Source organism: Natator depressus, chromosome 10 (assembly GCF_965152275.1).
Source record: "Natator depressus isolate rNatDep1 chromosome 10, rNatDep2.hap1, whole genome shotgun sequence".
NCBI classification, from domain to species: domain Eukaryota; kingdom Metazoa; phylum Chordata; order Testudines; family Cheloniidae; genus Natator; species Natator depressus.
Genome location: NC_134243.1, coordinates 1,120,530 through 1,139,255, shown reverse-complemented (window position 1 = coordinate 1,139,255; position 18,726 = coordinate 1,120,530).

Sequence of the window (18,726 nt, the reverse complement as noted above, 5' to 3'; positions counted from 1 at the left end):
GAAACTATAAGATAAGCACCCATCACTCCTAGAATCTCAGAAAAACCGAAGCGAGCTGCATGCCTGGATCAGCAAAGACAAGGTAGCAGCAGTTTGACACAGCTGCACTATATTTCGTGTCTGTTACGGAGGAAAACCCAGTAACAGTGGGCATGAAAGGAAAACACTGTGTTACCTGTGAGGGAACATTTCCTTCCTTGGGGTGACTTCTTGCTGTCTGGGGTTTATTCTCTTTTCTTTTCCTTTTATTTACTGTTTAAAACGAGCAGCAGTGGGGCCTGCTTTTGCAGGGGGAGGGAGGAAGGTGTTTTATTTTTGTCAAGCCTCAGTGCTCCTTTAAGATGTTGCGTTTGTTGCTGTTTGAAAGCAGCAAGAAAACGCAGCTTATGCATACCTGAGCAAGACCAAGGCTCGGTTTTGATTACGGTGGCAAGAAATCCTTGTTGATCCAACTAACCAAAGGAAATGTCACTAAAACACTGTTAAACAAAGTAACAAGCTGAACCTGCTTTGGGTTTCATGGCCTGTCATGTGGTTCATTACACAATAAAGTGGGGCTAGTGCTTTGGATTGTGTAAAAGGAGCTAAATTCATTTGTCAGATTTCGATTGTGGGCCAGGTTTGGGGAGCATCACATTCGTTCCCGCTGAAGTAAATGTCAGTTCAGATTAGCCTGATTAGGTTTTAAAACAGCGTCTGACAAAACACTTTCTCACCGACCTGCAAACCCAGAAATATATTGTACAAACACTGGAAATATGTAGTAAGGGGGGACATTCAATTGTTTCAGATGTTATTAAAACGTCATTTCTTCTGCAAAATGAAAGCTGGGTTGTTAGGCCATTTGGTGCAAAATGATTCCTGGCTTCAGAGGGAGGGCATTTTTTTAAAATCTTCCCAATTTCTAGGGTCCTGCTGACATGGACACCCCCAAGTCTTTTCTTATTTCACATGCCCTGCAAACCCGGAACTCGTTTTGGTCTCACTCCTGCCCGATGCTGAGCCCCGCCTGGAAATAAGCGGTTGCCTGTCCGCCCAGGGGAGATGATGGAACTGAGGGCACTCAGCACCTGGCAGGATCAAGCCCTTTCAACTAATCTTTGCAAAAGAGGATTAAAAAGTTTATTTTCCTGACCGTGGTTTCATAAGCAGTCAGAACAATGGCACGTGAACCACAGCTGCTGCTGGGGCAGCTGGCCCAACCCTTAGCAACAACCTGAGCAAGGGGGAGCTTTTCGTTCCCACACGAGACCCTACTGAGCTCAGAGGCCCCCATAGGAACCCCCCCCCCAGACCGCACCAAAAATGTTCTTTGCATATTTTAAAACCCCCCCAAAAGCCGGAGTGTTGCACTGCTCCCTCGTCAGGGGCCACCGGGGATCAGCCAGGGCAGCAGGGCCAGCGGATTGCTTGTGGTCTTTGGCTGCTCTTTTCACAGGCCCATTCCTGGAAGGAAAAGAGACTTGAGGAAAGACCCTGCCTGTGCGTGCTGACGCTGTAGTTCTGTGGATTGGTGAAAGCTTTCGGCCAGTAGCTGGGCAGGAGAGGTAGCTCCAATTTGCACCTGGATGAAGTACAGTCACCCCTAGCCCATTTGCTATATTCCCAGAGCAGCAACAAAATGTTGACCCAGGATTCAGACAGCAGCGTGTGGCCATGGCAGGCTGCCTGCGCTTAAGGCTCCATCCCTTCGCCACCCTCTGGAAGGAGCTTGCTTCACCCCAGCCAGCGCGCCCGCCCAGAGGCGAGCAATGGAAACGGTTACAAAGCTGCGTGTTCTCGCAGTGGCCTGCTCCGGAGGCAGGTCCCATTTGGCTGCGACAATAGCACTGGACCTGGCTGCGTCCAGGGGATGCTGCACCACCGGGGCTTCCTGCCCTGTCTTCTTTTTGCCATATTTGAAGAGGTTTATTTTTTATATGGGTGACTTCCCTGCGCTCGGGAGGAGGCGCTGACTGACTCCAGCAAGGGGATGTGCTGCTCCTGCACTTTTCCGACGGCATTGCTCGTCGGCAGGGCCTGTTCTGAGGCTAGCCCCTGGTGAGCATTAACGGCCTGCTAAGAAGGCAAGGAGCCAGGAGAGACTCGGATGCCGGGGGGTGGCTGTTCACTAGCACCACCCAGGATGCTGTTGCTCTTGGGAAGGGCAGGCCTGGCTCGTCCGGCCATCAAGAGGCGGCGACATGGCTTTGTCGGCTTGGGTGAGATGGTGACTTTTGTCTCTGCATACCCGCATGGTCAGTGACAAGTGTCTGCTTTTGTGATGTGCTCATGTGACCGAGGAGTTATTTTCTCTCCAGCGAGAGAGGGAGCAACCTGCTAGGAAAGAGTTGGGTTAATAACTTTTTTTTTTTTTACTATTTAAATGTCAGCATTACGACACACAGGAGATTGAATTTTGTATTTGATTTCCATTAGCAAAGCATAAATTATATTTAATTTTGTACACAGAGACTGGATGATTCATTGTTATGGAAAAGCAGGTACTTAATGGTTCAGAAACGAAAATGGACAATTTGTCCTTTTGAAACCAAACTGCAGTGCTGTCATCTCCTCCCAAACACACCTGTCTGTATCATTCTATACCCGAATGATAGGAACATCTGCAAATCTTGAACTTAAAACTTGAACCTAACAGCACTAAACAATAAAACATTGTAACAGCTGCATTTCTCTGCTCCATTTCTCCTTGGTCTCCGCACAGGCATATTCCAGAGTGGCAGGAGTGGCAGGGGTGAGGAGAATTCTCTGCTCTATCCCGTAATCAACCTAATACCATAGAGACAGCTCAGTACCATGCAGGACCCTGGGCCCAGTCAGTCACTTGGGATGCAGGTAGTGGGAGATGTCCCTCTCTTAGTTTTCCATGACCGTGAGCGCAAATCAGATCCAAAAGGACCTGGGAGCAGGAAGAGAACAAACCACGCAGCTGCTACTGGGGCAGAAAACCCACTTTGCCACTTGGGGGGCTCTGTGCCTTGCTTGGGTGTCCTCGCAGGGCTGAGGGCCTGGGGAGACGGTGTCACTCCCAGGGAAGGACAGAACCAGCAGCAGGTTAACGCTGCCAGCGTTGTCTGAGCACTGCCTGCACATTTCCCTGTGTGAGCTCGTTACTGGCATGTTGAAAGGGTGTTTGGCTAACTGCAGGAAGACAATGACCCTCACGCTACATATGACCATAGCTGATGGCTGAGTCACCCCTTCCCCAGTGCTCTGCTGCCCGTCTTTGCTAGGCCTGGACTGCAGCCATGCAGCGACGCACACACAGAGGATGTGTCTCAGGGCTACAGGAGCCTCACGCAGCCGGGCCAGGCCAACCACTGGGAGCCAGGGGTCAGCCAACAATGGGCATCTCTGCTGTGAATTAGCCACAGACTGGCTGGGATTGGTACGCACTTGTGTCATCTTCTAACCTGCCTTGCAAGGGCATTTCAGCCCACAGGACACTCACAAACCATCCCCCCTGCCCTGTCCCTGTGGGTCTCTGAGTAGCTCAGTGATGAGAGACAGCTCACCCAAGCCACACAGTCCACAATCAGGCAACCAACTCTTTTAGCAGCAGGAGGAGGGAGGATGATTCCCAGGGAGCTGCACAGAGCTGTATGTGAACACCCAGTAGGTTGGGGGCTCCTTGCTCTGCACCCAGTGCCCCATGTGTCAGGGCCCCTCAGCTCTGCACCCTAGGCCCAGTGGGTTGGGGGCTCTTGCTCTGTGTAAACATTCCTGCAAATAAAGTATGCCTTTGCAGACAGGTTTCAGAGTAACAGCCGTGTTAGTCTGTATTCGCAAAAAGAAAAGGAGGACTTGTGGCACCTTAGAGACTAACCAATTTGTTTGAGCATAAGCTTTCGTGAGCTACAGCTCACTTCATCAGATGCATACTGTGTGTATATATGCTTTGTGTGTATATAATAAGATCTTCTACACTTTCCACAGTATGCATCCGATGAAGTGAGCTGTAGCTCACGAAAGCTTATGCTCAAATAAATTGGTTAGTCTCTAAGGTGCCACAAGTCCTCCTTTTCCCTTTGCAGACAATGAATGGAATTGCAAGCACCGTCAATTTATATCAATCAGAGGCTAGGAATTGTCACAAATTGATAAGGGAAGCAAAGGGACACAAGAAGACATCTATGGCCAACAGAGTTAAAGACAATAAGAAGGAGTTTTTTAAGTATATTAGAAACAAAAAGAATCTTGACAATGGTATTAGTCCATTACTAGATAGAAATGGTAGAATTATCAATAATAATGCAGAAAAGGCAGAAGTGTTCAGTAAATATTTTTGTTCTGTATTTGGAGAAAAAACATGATGTAGTCATATCATATGGTGATAACACTTTTTCCATTTCACTAGTATCTCAGGAGGATGTTAAACCACAACTACTAAAATTAGCTATTTTTATGTCAGCAGGACCAGATAGCTTACATTCAAGAGTTTAAAAAGAGGTGGCTGAGGAGCTCTCCAGACCAGTAATGTTGATTTTCAATAAATCCTGGAGCACTGGAGAAGTTTCAGGAGACCAGAAGGAAGCTCATGTGCCAGTATTTGAAAAAAGGTAAAGGGGATGACCTAGGCAGTTATAGGCCAGTCAGTCGGATATCAATCCTGGGCAAGATAATGGAGCAGCTGATACAGGACTTAAGTAATAAAGAATTAAAGGGAGGTAATATAGTTAATACCAATCAACATTGGTTTATGGAAAATAGATCCTGTCAATCTAATTTAATATTTTTGATGAGATTACAAGTTTGGTTGATAAAGGTAAATAGCGTGGATGTAACATATTTAGACGTCTGTTAGATATTTGACTTGCTACCACGTGACATTTTGATTAAAAAGCTGGAACAATATAAACTCATCACAGCCCACGTTACGTGGATGGGTCTCAAAATGTAATTGTAAGCAGAGACTCACTATCAAGTGGATGTGTTTCTAGTGGGGTCTCATAGGGATTGGTCCTTGGCCCTATGCTATTGACCAATTTTATCAATGATCCAGAAGAAAATATAAAATCATCACTGATAACGTTTGCAGCTGACACAATAACTGTGGGAGTGGTAAATAACGAAGAGGACAGGTCATTGATACCGAGTAATCTGGATCTCTTGGTAAACTGGGCACAAGCAAACAATATGCATTTGAATATAGGTAAATGTAAATGTAGACATCTAGGAGCAAACAGGTCGGCCATACTTACAGAGTGGGGGACTCTGTCCTGGGGAGCAGGGACACTGAAAAGGCTTTTGGGCGGGGGTGGAAAATCAGCTGAACTTGAGCTCCTGGTGCAACGCTGCGGCCAAAAGGGATAATGTGATCCCACAATGCATAAACAGGTGGATATCGCGTAGGAGCAGGGAGGTGATTTTACCTCCAGGTTTGGCACTGGTGCAACCACTGCTGGGATCCCGTGTCCTGTTCTGGTGCCTACAGTTCAAGAAGGAGGTTGATAAATTGGAGAGGGGTCAGAGAAGAGCCAGGAGAAGGATTAAAGGATTGGAAAACCACCTTAAAAAAGGTGATAGACTCAAAGAGCTCAATCTGTTTAGTGTCACAAAGGGAGCGTGAAGGGGTGACTTGCTCACAGGCTGTAACTTGACATGGGGAACAGATATTTGATAATGGGTTCTTTAATCGAGCAGAGAAAGCTCCAACACAATCCAATGGCTGCAAGTTGAAGCGAGACAAATTCAAACTGGAAATTTTGCAGTGAGAGTAATTAACAGTGAGTAATTAACCACTACAACAATTTACTAACGGTCATGGTGGATTCTCCAGCACTGAATTTTTCAATCAAGATCAGATATTTTCTAAGGGTCTGTCTACACAGGAAACAAAAACCCACGGCTGGCCCATCCCAGCTGACGGGTCCATGGGGCTGTTCCATCACTGTGTAGACTTCTGGGCTTGGGTTGTAGCCTGGGCTCCTAGACCCTCCCACCCTGCAGAATCCCAGAGACTAGACTCCAGCCTGAGCCTGAATGTCTACACAGCCATGAAACAGCCCCACGGTCTGCATCAGCTGGTGTGGACCAGTCGTGGGGGGTTTTCTTGCTGTGTAGACATACCCTAAAAGCTCTGCTCTAGGAATGATTTGTGGGCAGTTCTCTGGCCTGTGCTATACAGCAGGTCAGATGAGAGGATCACAATGGTCCCTTCTGGCATCAGAATCAGTGAATCAATGTAACATAGCAACTTCTGTTTGATAGACATGAAGCCAGTTCTTAGTTACAGTGGCCCCTCAGTGCCCCAAGCAGAGCACCCAGTCTGGAGACAAGGGAGGCCAGCAGGGGAGACCCCAGCAGCTCGCAGCAGGCTGGACAGGTGTTTTCATGCTCTAGCCATGGGCATTTAGAGGTAGCATTTAAAGAGCCGGCCAGCAGCCTGGTCTCTGCTCCCATTGCCCTGCCCTATCAGCTCACAGTTGTGGGGAGGGGGTAGGATCGCAGGATCTGGGTCACAGCCTTTGGCCAGCTCTGAACCCCACAGGGCCACTGTGGTTGCATCTGGGAAGGAAGGGCCCGTGCAGAGCGCTGTCCATCTCACAGGCCAAGGGCAGCCAAGAGCCACTAGCAGACAGGGCCCTGATCCACTCTGAACCCTGAGGTGTCAGTGCCCAGCCCTCTGGTCTCTTGCAACACATCAAACACCTATGGGCCTGACTCTGCACAGCCCCCCCGGACAGCAGGAGGAGGCCCCTTCGGACCCTGGGGGCCAGGGCAGGATTTCATTGATTGGCAGGGGGAGCTCTGTACTGCACACACACACACACGTGCGCACCCCAGATAAGGTGGCCACTCACATGTTCCCAGCATACCCGTCATGCTGGTACTGCCAGAAATGACAGGGGTGGGCCTGCCCCTGCTGGCGTGTGAAGGTGCGTGTGAAGTCACACCAATTTGAAGAGCCGGAGGGGGCGGAGCAGCAGCCCACATCTGATACCAGACAAACCCATGTCTGGTTTTGTCCCAGTACCAGAGAGGGAACACAGCTCTCGAAAAGGGACTGTCCAGATAATACTGTCTGAGTGGCCCCTGGCCCCGGTGGGAGGGGGGGCCACCCCCAGCCCCAGGTCTGGGCTGGCTGCTAGCTCTTTCATGTGAGCCTTTTCCCTACTTTCCTTTTGACCCTGGCAGTTGTGGTTTGGGAGCATTTGGTACCAGAATCAAAAGCAGGTGGGACGTCACATGGTGCCACTTTCCACCCAAACCCACCGCCAGGCCCAGCCCACTCTGAGCTCAGGGCGAGGTGTGCCCAGGGCAGGCTGGTTCTCATGCCTTCCTGGCATCGACTCTGGACTCAATCGCCAGAGACTCAGGAGTTCAGTGCAGGCACCAGGCCTGCCAGCCACAGACTTCTCCCCTGGATGTTTAGCTGTGCAGGCTGCAGATTGATGCGTGAACCACCTGAGCCCCACAGCGTACAGCAAACAAACACCACAGGAAAGCGCTTTCTCTTTCAGTCTTCCCTCTATTCCTAGAGCTCATGCAGTCTGTGGAGCTGCAGAGAGGGGAATGGGGCTCCTGGTGGGCTGAGCATTCCCACAAGCTCATTAAGGAAAGATGCTTTAGTCCTAATAAGGAAACTGTTTTCCTTCCCTGCTCCCACAGCGAAGGTTAAGAACTCCCAAGAAATCCCTGAACAGTGCTGGGAGGGTTTCACCAATTGCTGATTAAAGCTAATTTACTGCATTATAAAGGGGGAGGGGGGGGCTGGCTTCCAGTGGAAGACGTTAGAAGAGAAAACAGTTTATTTTCTGTGCACCCTTTCCTAGCAATTTAGAAAACCCTATTTCACACCATTGTGTTATTGTGTCATCTGATAAAACCACTGACAATTTTTATCAACAAAATTAGGAAGTAGTGAACTATAAAATTGCTAATTATTTTCTAGTAAATTTACTTTTAAATAACTTTAGACACCAATTACAGGCACCATTAAGCACCATTAACACTGGGTGTATTTACCAAACAAGGACTGAATACTTATTCAAATCAAGATCATTTTGGTGTAGAAATGTACACTGTTTGAGAAGCAGCTCCCCTCTTGCCAGACATTTAAAAAGTCATCAAAAGATCAATTAAATCTCAAAATAAGTCAGAGTTTTAGTACCTGAGTGATATAATCACACTGCAGTGTAATCCGCCCCCTTGGAATAAATGTTTGCTTGACTAAGATTTTAATCCTAATTAGTTAACTGGGGGCCTCTCCATAGCTGCTCAGCATTGACGTAGCAGAAAAATCTCAGTATTAAGACCGAGGAGAAATGCGCTCTTCTCTTGATGACCTTTGCGACGCAAGTGCTGTATTTTTAGACAATCAAAGTGTCTTGAATGATGTGCCATTTTCACCTGCTGTTGTCATTAAAAGCTTTTGGAACAGCCATAAAGATGCAAAGTAAAGTTTCCCTTTATTGGACACCTGAGCTCCATGAGCAGAGCACGACTTTGCCAGTGCCATGTCCGGGGCAGACCGATAAACCAACTTGCCTGCTCCCCCAGTTTGGGCAAGGGCAGGCTCTTTGCTGGCAACTCAAACTGAAGTCCAAATCACTGGATTCCTGTGACCAGGGACAACGCAGCCCCTCCCTGACACATTCCTGTGCTGACAACACTACAAAGAGCCCGAAGGAAGAGAAGGGAAATACAACATGAATTAAACAATGAAAGATGATAACTTGCCATGGATGCATCACTGTTGGCTGTGGTAACTAGAAGGAGCTGTTTCTAATGGAGCCACACCAGGCTCCCCATGGCCCCAACAGGCCAAGCCAGCTGCTAGGGATGGCCGGGCTACAGAGGCATCCTGTCCATGTGTCCTTTCCCCTGGGAATGCCACAGGCCCATGGGGGGTGGGTGCCACCCAAGGATTGCCCTGAGCAGGGTGAGTGGATTTGAGCTGCCAGCCTTACGGCTGCTTTGTGCCACAGCAAAGCAGACAGCAGCCCAGAGCAGCTCTTGCCAAAACCCTGCTAAGCAGTCGTTCCTTGCAGCCGTTGTTGGGAGCACCCCTCAGAGCCCCATCACATCCCCTGGTTTGAGTTGCTCACACATCCTGGGACTGAGGTTTCCCACACTCACTTTCTCCCCAGAAGGGAGCTTTTTTGGGAGAGCATGTGTGAAATCATTCCCCCATTTCCAGGTCTGGGGGAATGGAAAAAATGTACAAGGTTCTACCCAGACTGCCCTGCAGACAGCAACAGCAAACTCAGCTGTGCTCTGAAACCTGCCTGAGCACCGGCACCTTGGCTTGTTGGGTCTCCTCTCCCCTGGGAGATTATCAGCTTCTCCTTTCTAGGGAGTACGCATGGAAAGGACTATTAGCCACCTAGGCCACCCTTTGGCCCATGCTGGAGTGTTCCCGCAGCCCCATGCACTTGTCAAGCGGGACGGTTCACTAAAGGACAATCACCAGGGCACTTCACCAGCCAGCTTTTAATTCCTCCAGTGAGTTCCTGACAGAACTGGGTGAAAAGTGCAACATTTATTGGGAAATAGTTGCTTGCCTGTGAGAGCAAAATCTGGGGACAGAACAAAATTAGCCACTCAGTGTTTTATTTTAAAAACTTTGTGATATTAATCAAACCAAGTATTCACTGACTATGTTTGCAAAGTACTCACCAGCTCCACTCCCTGGTTACCTCTTTACTGTTCTACAGCTAAGCAAAGCTCTGGGTGATGTTTCTCGAGGCATTGACCCATTCTAGTGCCCAGGTGTAACATCTCAAAAGCTTGCTTCAGCCACGCATTGTCTTGTTGAGATGGAGTCATGCTTTTTAACTGGACATTGCCTTGTCAAAGAGCTGGCTGCAAAGTTTCAGAAGAAGGCAAGTGTTCTCAGATCAAAGGGTCTCTGTTGTGCAGCGGTCTGTGTTGTTGTCATCACTGCCAATATTCCATAAGAAGGATTCATGGACACATGGTCAAAGAAACCCACAAACTCACTTCATGGGGCTTTGCCCCTCTTTCCAGTGGTGTCCACACACACACACACGGTAGAACGATTACTTTGTTCACTGCAAGTGCAGGTTCATTCTGGATGAGTCCATACGCCCACCAAGGAGCCCTTTGATTGTCCTCCTCCTAGTCATCAAAGTTTCAGCATCCAGTCAGGGAGCCAAAACGATGCCATGTGACTTAGGTGGCCAGTCCCTCCCCACAAAGGACAGATCACAAACACAACCAAAGCAAAGACAAGTCACAAACTGTTTCATAGAATCATAGAATATTAGGGTTGGAAGGGACCTCAGGAGGTCATCTAGTCCAATCCCCTGCTCAGGTAGTCTGCGTACAGAAAAAGGGTGAAATGCGTCGCAGGAGTTAATTCCTAGGAATAGCTCATCATCATCACTGCCTGCTCCCTGTCCCCCGCCCCCTGACTGCCTGTCACTTTGCCTGGAGCTCAGGGGAGCTCAGGCTCAGCACTGCACACCACCCCAGCCATGAATGCTTTGGCCACGGCTGCTTTCACCCACGATTCCTGTCTCCCAGAGAAGATACATTCATGCCTCAGTCCAAGCCTCGAATGGGGGGTGACTTGCTGAGCACTGGTGGAGAGAAACACCAGCGGTGAGTAACCCCCCGACACACACACACACACACACACACACCAGGAACAGATTGCTTTCCAAGCAAGACACATCCCTCTCTGAGGTCTGCAAGCAGGCCAGCCAGGAAATGGCAAGGCTTTGCTGTGGAAAAGTTCCCAATGAAACTAAACCATTTTAATTTTTCATGGAATTTTTCAAAGTGAAAAATTTTCCTAGAATTGAATAGAAAACCAGAAGATTCTGAATGGTGCAGAAATGGCTGAGCCACCCAAAAAGCCATTTTTCATACCCGCCCCCTCCCCCCCCAGAAGACCTGATGAAAATATTCCATCTCCTTTTAGTGCTGAGGTTCTGGCAGTGGGCGTTCCCAGAAACCAGGCCCTGCTCTGCCGGGGTGGGGGCAGGCCCAGTGCGTTTGCACCACAGCCCTGCAGTGGGAATGTGGAGCGAGGAGGGTCCCATACGCAGAACACGGCGCCATGGCGCAGTTTGGGCGAAGGGCGCCCCACGTCCTGCTGGTGCCTTGCTGACCAGAGGTGCCTATGGCAGCTGGCTGCCTCCTCCAGCCGGGGAACAGCTCTCACGGGGGGAGGAGGGGGAAGAAGAGAGCAGAAGCCTGACGAGGAATAACCAACGGCTACTGAGCTGAGCGAGCGTCAGTGAAGCAGCCGCCATCAGTTTCTAGGCTGATCGCTGGTGTTCACCCTGCTGGGGGTGGAATTCAGCATGCCCCAGCAGGCACCAGAGACGCTCGTGCTATTATTATGATGTGTGTGTGAGAGAGCAGGGAGTGAAGATCCCAAGCCCCGGATCAGGACCACTAGGTGTTGCCCAGGCACACACGGGCCCTGCCCCAAAGAGCTGGCAGTATGAAGAAGACCGGCCACACAAGGGAGATGCGGGAGGAAGGAGACAAGCGGAGTGACTGCGGCGAAGGGGCCAAGTCAGTCTAGGTCTGCCGGGGCTGGGTGGGGGTTATCTTGTTTGGCTGCTTTGTTTTTACACTGTTTGGTGCGAGGGAGGGAAAGACAAAGAGGGAGAGGCGAGAAGGGGGAAGCAGTATCAGGGACGGCGAGGGAGGGCCCCCCTGTCCTGCTGCCACCACAGGTCCCATCTTCTGGCAGGGCAGGGCTGTCTCTGTGGCCTCAGAGGCTGAGGCCACCAGGATTTCCTTCCCCCAGCCCATGTGGCTGGGGATTGGCGGGAAGGGCGCGCAGGACCCCCGTCTCTCTCTATACGTGGTCTCTCAGATCACACAGCACAGTGATGTGGTGAACGGTTAACGGCGATCCCTGGAGGTGGCCGCTGGCTGCACGGGGAGCAGAGTGGGACGGGAACTAGTCCGTGCACTGGGGACTCTCCCGAGGACTTGCCAGTGGAGTCGTTTTTCGGAAAATGTGACACGACTGGTCCTCTTTCCCTCCCTGCTCCGCCAGAGCCGGAGGACAGGGGAGGGCAGGGAAAGCATCAGGACATGCAGTCTCCGAGGAAATAGAATTGCAATGTACCAAAATTGTTTCAACACTACATTTTGTGACTAACGTCATTATGTGCAGAAAGATGTGTGGGGAGCTGAAGGAGAGAATTAATATAGTAAGTAATCCTCTCCCTTTAGCCATATCTTTCTGCATGAAGTAGTGATTTAATGTGTAACTGTTTCCAGCATACACATTTCCTCCTAACAAACACTTCTATGTTATGCAGCTATTTATGTTTCAAGGCAAAGAGCGCTGAGCATAATGGACTCTACTCTGACTATTTGTCCGTAAAGACATTCTGACGCCTCATGGGAAAGCATGAAAAACATTCCATTTGGAGAAAATTCCCTTCTATTTAATCCAGTTTCTGTCTCCCTTTCTCCCTCATTCTCTAGGACACTTGCAGAAAAACAGCGTCTCTTTGTTGACTGTTCTGCACCTTTAGCTCTAATCCTCTGTCGGTGACCTCACTGGTGGTTGTATGTCGCAAAGAGTGTTCTATCAAACCAGTCAATGCACATGGCTAGAAGACAAATACACAGGCGGTACCATGCACTATGCTTTTACAGCTGGTCTTCTTTTTACAGCTGTCACAAGGTGCTGTGCTGTGCTGTGCTTCTTTTGTGCAGGCTAACAGAGCAGCTTACTAGTCTGGGTAGCGTTTACCAGCTGCTCTGGGCTCCTTTGGCATGGAGAGCACTGTAGATGCATGTTCCCAAAATGCCAAGCAGGATATTTAGTCCTAGCACTAATCAGTGAAAGATCAAGTAGTAACAGTGTTTAAACTCTGGTAACGAGTCAGGTGCAGGCTGAATCCAGCCACTGGCTCTCCTGTGTGTCTCCCCAGAAGATGTTCCCAACCCAGCCAGGTACAGCACACACACTGCTTTAGGAGGAGACAGGTTGCTGTTTACAGGATATATCACAAACATGGGAGCACTTACTGCTGTGCAGGTGACAGACACACGCTGCTCAGCTCCACGGATTGCTCAGAGCAACAGCCTGCTTAGGTGGGTCACTTGCAAGGAAAATTCAGAGCAGTTCAGATTTCTGAACATGACTCAAGGGGCCCCTGGCTGGGTTCATAAGAACATAAGAACGGCCAGACTGGGTCAGATCAAAGGTCCATCCAGCCCAGTATCCTGTCTTCCGACAGTGGCCAGTGCCTGGTGCCCCAGAGGGAACGACCAGAACAGGTAATCATCAAGTGATCCATCCCCTGTCGCTCATTCCCAGCTTCTGGCAAACAGAGGCTAGGGACGCCATCCCTGCCCATCCTGGCTAATAGCCATTGATGGTCCTGTCCTCCAGGAACTTAGCTAGTTCTTTTTTCAACCCTGTTATAGTCTTGGCCTTCACAACATCCTCTGGCAAGGAGTTCCACAGGTTGATTGTGCATTGTGTGAAGAAATACTTCCTTTTGTTTGTTTTAAACCTGCTGCCTGTTAATTTCATTTGGTGACCTCTAGTTCTTGTGTTATGGGGAGTAAATAACACTTCCTTGTTTACTTTCTCCACATCAGTCATGATTTTATAGACCTCTATCATACCCCCCCTTAGTCATCTCTTTTCCATGCTGAAAAGTCCCAGTCTTATTAATCTCTCCTCATATGGCAGCTGTTCCATGCCCCTAATAACTTTTGTTGACCTTTTCTGAACCTTTTCCAATTCCAATATATCTTTTTCCAGATGGGGCAACCACATCTGCACACAGTATTCCAGGTGTGGGTGTACCATGGATTTATATAGAGGCTATAAATGTGATACTTTCTGTCTTATTATCTATTCCTTTCTTAATGATTCCCAACATTCTGGTCACTTTTTTGACTGCCGCTGCCCATTGAGTGGATGTTTTCAGAGAACTATCCACAGTGACTCCAAGATCTCTCTCGAGTGGTAACAGCCAATTTAGACCCCATCATTTTATATGTATGGTTGGGATTATGTTTTCCAATGTGAATTACTTTGCATTTATCAACATTGAATTTCGTCTGCCATTTTGTTGTCCCGCCACCCAGTTTTGAGAGATCCTTTTGTAGCTCTTCGCAGTCTGCCTGGGTCTTAACTATCTAGAGCAATTTTGTATCATCTGCAAATTTTGCCAGCTCACTGTTTACCCCCTTTTCCAGATCATTTATGAATATATTGAATTGGACTGGTCCCCGTACAGACCTCTGGGGGACACCACTATTTACACTCTCCATTCTGAAAACTGACCATTTATTCCTACCCTTTGTTTCCTATCTTTTAACCAGTTACCAATCCATGAGAGGACCTTCCCTCTTATTCCATGACACCTTACTTGCTTATGAGCCTTTGGTGAGGGACCTTGTCAAAGGCTTTCTGAAAATCTAAGTACACTGTATCCACTGGATCTCCCTTGCCCACAAGCTTGTTGACCCCCTCAAAATTTCTCGTAGATTGGTGAGGCATGATTTCCCTTTACAGAAACCAAGTTGACTCTTCCCCCAACAAATCATGTTCATCTTTGTGTCTGACAGTTTGGTTCTTGACTATAGTTTCAACCAGTTTGCCAGGTACTGAAGTCAGGCTTACTGGCCTGTAATTGCCGGAATCACCTCTGGAGCCCTTTTTAAAAATGGGCATCACATTAGCTGTCCTCCAGTCCTCTGGTGCAGAAGCTGATGTAAATGAGAGGTTACAGTTGTAGTCCTGCAATTGCACATTTGAGTTCCTTCAGACACTCTTAGGTGAATACCATCTGGTCCTCGTGGCTTATTACTGGTTAATTTATCAATTTGTTCCAAACCTCATTTAATGATACCTCAATCTGGGACAGTTCGTCAGATTTGTCACCTAAAACGAATGGCTCAGGTTTGGGAATCTCCCTCACATCCTCAGCTGTGAAGACCGATGCAAAGAATTCATTTAGTCTCTCTGAAATGGCCTTATCATCCTTGAGTGCTCCTTTAGCATCTCAATCATCCAGTGCCCCCCCACCCCGGTTTTTAACAGCTTAGTGCTTCTGATTTACTTACAAACATTTTTGCTCTTACTTTTTAATCTTTGGCTAACTGTTCTTCAAATTCTTTTTTGGCCTTCCTAATTATATTTTTACATTTCATTTGCCAGAATTTATGTGCCTTTCTATTTTCCTCACTAGGATTTAACTTCCACTTTTTAAAGGATGCCTTTTTGCCTCTCACTGCTTCTTTTATTTTGTTGTTTAGCCACGGTGGCACTTTTTTGGTTCTCTTACTATGTTTTTTAATTTGGGGTATACATTTAAGTTGAGCCTCTATTATGGTGTCTTGAAAAAGTTTCCATGCAGCTTGCAGGGATTTCACTTTTGGCGCTGTACCTTTTAATTTCTGGGGCTCCACTTCTGACCCTGCACGTGGGGTCCCAGCTGCATGCCCAGGGTTCTGCTTCTCGCCCTGCACGTCCTGGCTGCTGCCCATATCCGGGGATCCCTGCTCCCAGTCACACACACGGGATCCTCCCTCCCAGCCCCATGCCCCAGGCTCTGCTCCTGGTTCCGCATATGGGGTACCAGCTGCCACCCCACATCTGGGGCTCTACTCCCAGCCTCACATGCAGGGTCCCAGCTCCTCACCCGGGACTCTGCTCCCAGCCCCACACACGGGGCTCCACCCCACAGCCTCAGCCCCCTCACCCCTGTCCGGGTTCCCACTCCCTGTAGACATGACCCTGTTCCCGGACCCAGTTCTGGGTTGTGGGGGGGCATGGACAGGAATAAGGGTGTTGGCTTTCAGCACCCCCACTAGTAAAAGTGTTCCAGCGCCACTGGGGAAACTCAGGCCCAGGGAGAAGGTTCTTGGGGTGTGTCATAAGCATACGGCTAAGGATAGCAATAAAATCCCTCCTTTACCTGTAAAGGGTTAAGAAGGTCAGATAACCTGGTTGGCACCTGACCAAAAGGACCAATAAGGGAAGAAGATACTTTCAGATCTGTGGGGGGAGGGTTTGGCTTTGGCTCTTTGTGTGTGTTCTCTCGGGAGACAAAGAGAGAGACCAAGCAAGTAATCTAGCTCCTACTGAATGACACCTCTAAACTTACAGAAATAGTAAGTAATAGCAGGGAAATGCATTAGAGTATCTTTTCTTTTAGCGTGTGAATTTTCCTTGTGCTAAGAGGGAGGTAGATCTCTGTTTTTTGTAACTTTAAAGTTTTGCCAAGAGGGGAATCCTCTGTGTTTTGAATCTGATTACCCTATAAAATTACCTTCCATTCTGATTTTACAGAGGTGCTTCTTTTATTTTGTTTTTATAATAAAATTCTGTTGTTAAAAACCTGATGGGTTTTTAGGGTCTGGTTTGTGCTCACCTTGTTTACCTATCTGGTTGGTAGATTATTCTCAAGCCTCCCCAGGAAAGAGGGTGAAGGGCTTGGGGGGATATTTTAGGGAAACTGGAACTCCAAGTGGTCCTTTTCCCGAATCTTTGGTTAACTCACTTGGTGGTGGCAGCAGTACCCATCCAAGGACAAGGAAGGATTTGTGTCTTGGGGAAGTTTTTAACCTGAGCTGGTAGAAATAAGCTTAGGGGGTCTTTCATGCGGGTCCCCACATCTGTCCCTGCAGCCAGCAGAGCGTACACCTGAGTTGTAGCATGCAGTGCTTTGTCCCACAAGGAGGCTCCGGTATTAAGTGTTTCTCTCCTTGTCACTGTCTGTCTAAGGCAGGATTGGAGGTTTAAAATATAGGTGTCCCTGCTCCGCACAGAAGCAGCACTGTTACTCCAGCCCTACAAGCTACAGAACCGCACGGACGCTGGTACCGGAGACTTCTGTGCCACGAGGGCAAGAGACTCACCTGGCAACATTCCACCCAGCTGACAGGGATCGACGGGTAGCAATATCTCCCATGCCCTCCAAATGCCTCTCTAGGTGCAGGGGGCTCACCAGCCGCAGATATCCCAGCCCTAAGGCTGGGATCACATTCAGGAAATAGAGACGCGCACTCGGACTCACCAACTGTAACAATAAACGACAAAGCCAGCTGACAGCCAGCATACCCACAGCACCCAGTAACAAACTGGGCGTTACACAACTGTAAGTACGTGCTGGAGTGCCTCCGAAATGACTTGGATGACCTGTTTATTCATAGCAATGCCATGCTGGGGCTCACAGCTTCAGAACCAAAACTCTGCACAAACCATAAATCCCATCCCTTGGGCTGCAGGCCCCAACTCTTCTTGTTGGGTTTTCCCCCCGTGGACTGGCAGCTCCTCCCACCCTTCATGCACCAGCTGTTCACAGGGACCAGGCCTTGGTCCCTTTATCTTACCGTCCCAGATGAACTTCCCCTGGACACCCTATGCAGAAGGGGTTCAACAGCAGCGTAATGAGAAATAGCTAATGGAATGATTTTTACTTTTCCCTTAGAAATAACCAAAGAATAAAGTGCAGTGAATGAAAGGAATAAGGAATTATCAGATCACCTTGGGTGACTACACTTCCCCCTTGGAGAATTTCACTAGACAGAATAAATGATTCAGAGTAAATAATTTATTTGACAAATTTAGCCTCTCTCTCTTCATGGAATCTCTGTTCACATTACGATGTCCTGGAATTTAATCTCTCTGATGAATATTTTCCATTTTTTTGCTTTATGGTCATAAATATTCAAATTTTGTTCTGTGTACTGAGTTGTGATTGGCCAGAGAAGTCAAGGTATCGTCTCCTTCTCTATTCCAGGCACCTCTTGCGCAAGCTCTTGTGCATTATTCACGCAGCTCCAGCTGTTTTGCTGCTCAGAGGAACTATCCCATCAGGCCTTCGCCCTCCTCGGATTTCCTGTGCTCAGAAATAAAAGCACCCTGGGTTCTTCAGCTAATCGTCACACAGGGCAGCGTGACTGCAGCAGAACTGGCACCATGCTTGTTCTGGGCCACGGCACGTCACCCTTTTGACACCTAGGTCGTCCTCTCCTGCCTGGCCTGAGGTGTGTTTAGCCCCATCTCAGCAGGTTGCAATCTTCCATGCTACACCCTCTGTTGTGGTGCAAACAGCAGCTCTGATCAGGGGAGTAGCCAGGCCCCATGCCCATCTCCTCTGCTGAGGTCAGACCACCAGCTCTCTTTACCCTGACTGCAAACGAGCACACGGTGTTCCAGTTACGCTTTGGAGCCATGGAGCTGCCAACACAAGCCCTATCTGTTAAAGGATTCCCAAGGCATCTCTCTTCTTCAGTAACTCACTGCTTCAGCTTTTATAGCTCTTGGCCTCACATCCCCACATGCATCCTGCTCCTGCCATCTGGCTCCTCTGCGCTGGCTGGCAAGGGAGTCCTCTGACTCTGTAGCACTTTCATTCATAACATTCACAGCCGAAGAGCTATCTGGGTACAACAGTGCCGGCCTGGCACTAGATGGCACTCTCCTACATTCTTCCTCCGAAGAACAAGCTAAACTATACTGCATTCAACAACGCACAGCCCCTCCCAGGCCATCCGTATCCTCCCCTTGCTGCAGGGTGCAGAGGTGAGCACGGTGCATACCAGGCAAATGCCCCTTCCATGCTTTTCCTCCTCAAAGGGAAGGATTTGGCCCGGCATGCCCTGGTCCCTCCATTCTCTCAACCCTTGCTGTCAACAGCCAGCCAAGCTCCCCGAACTGAGCTCCATGCCGGGGACTCAACTCAGTCACATTTACACCACAAGTCACAAGGGACTGTCCTGGCTGACAGCTGTGGTGAGGTCTGAGTACATGGGGCA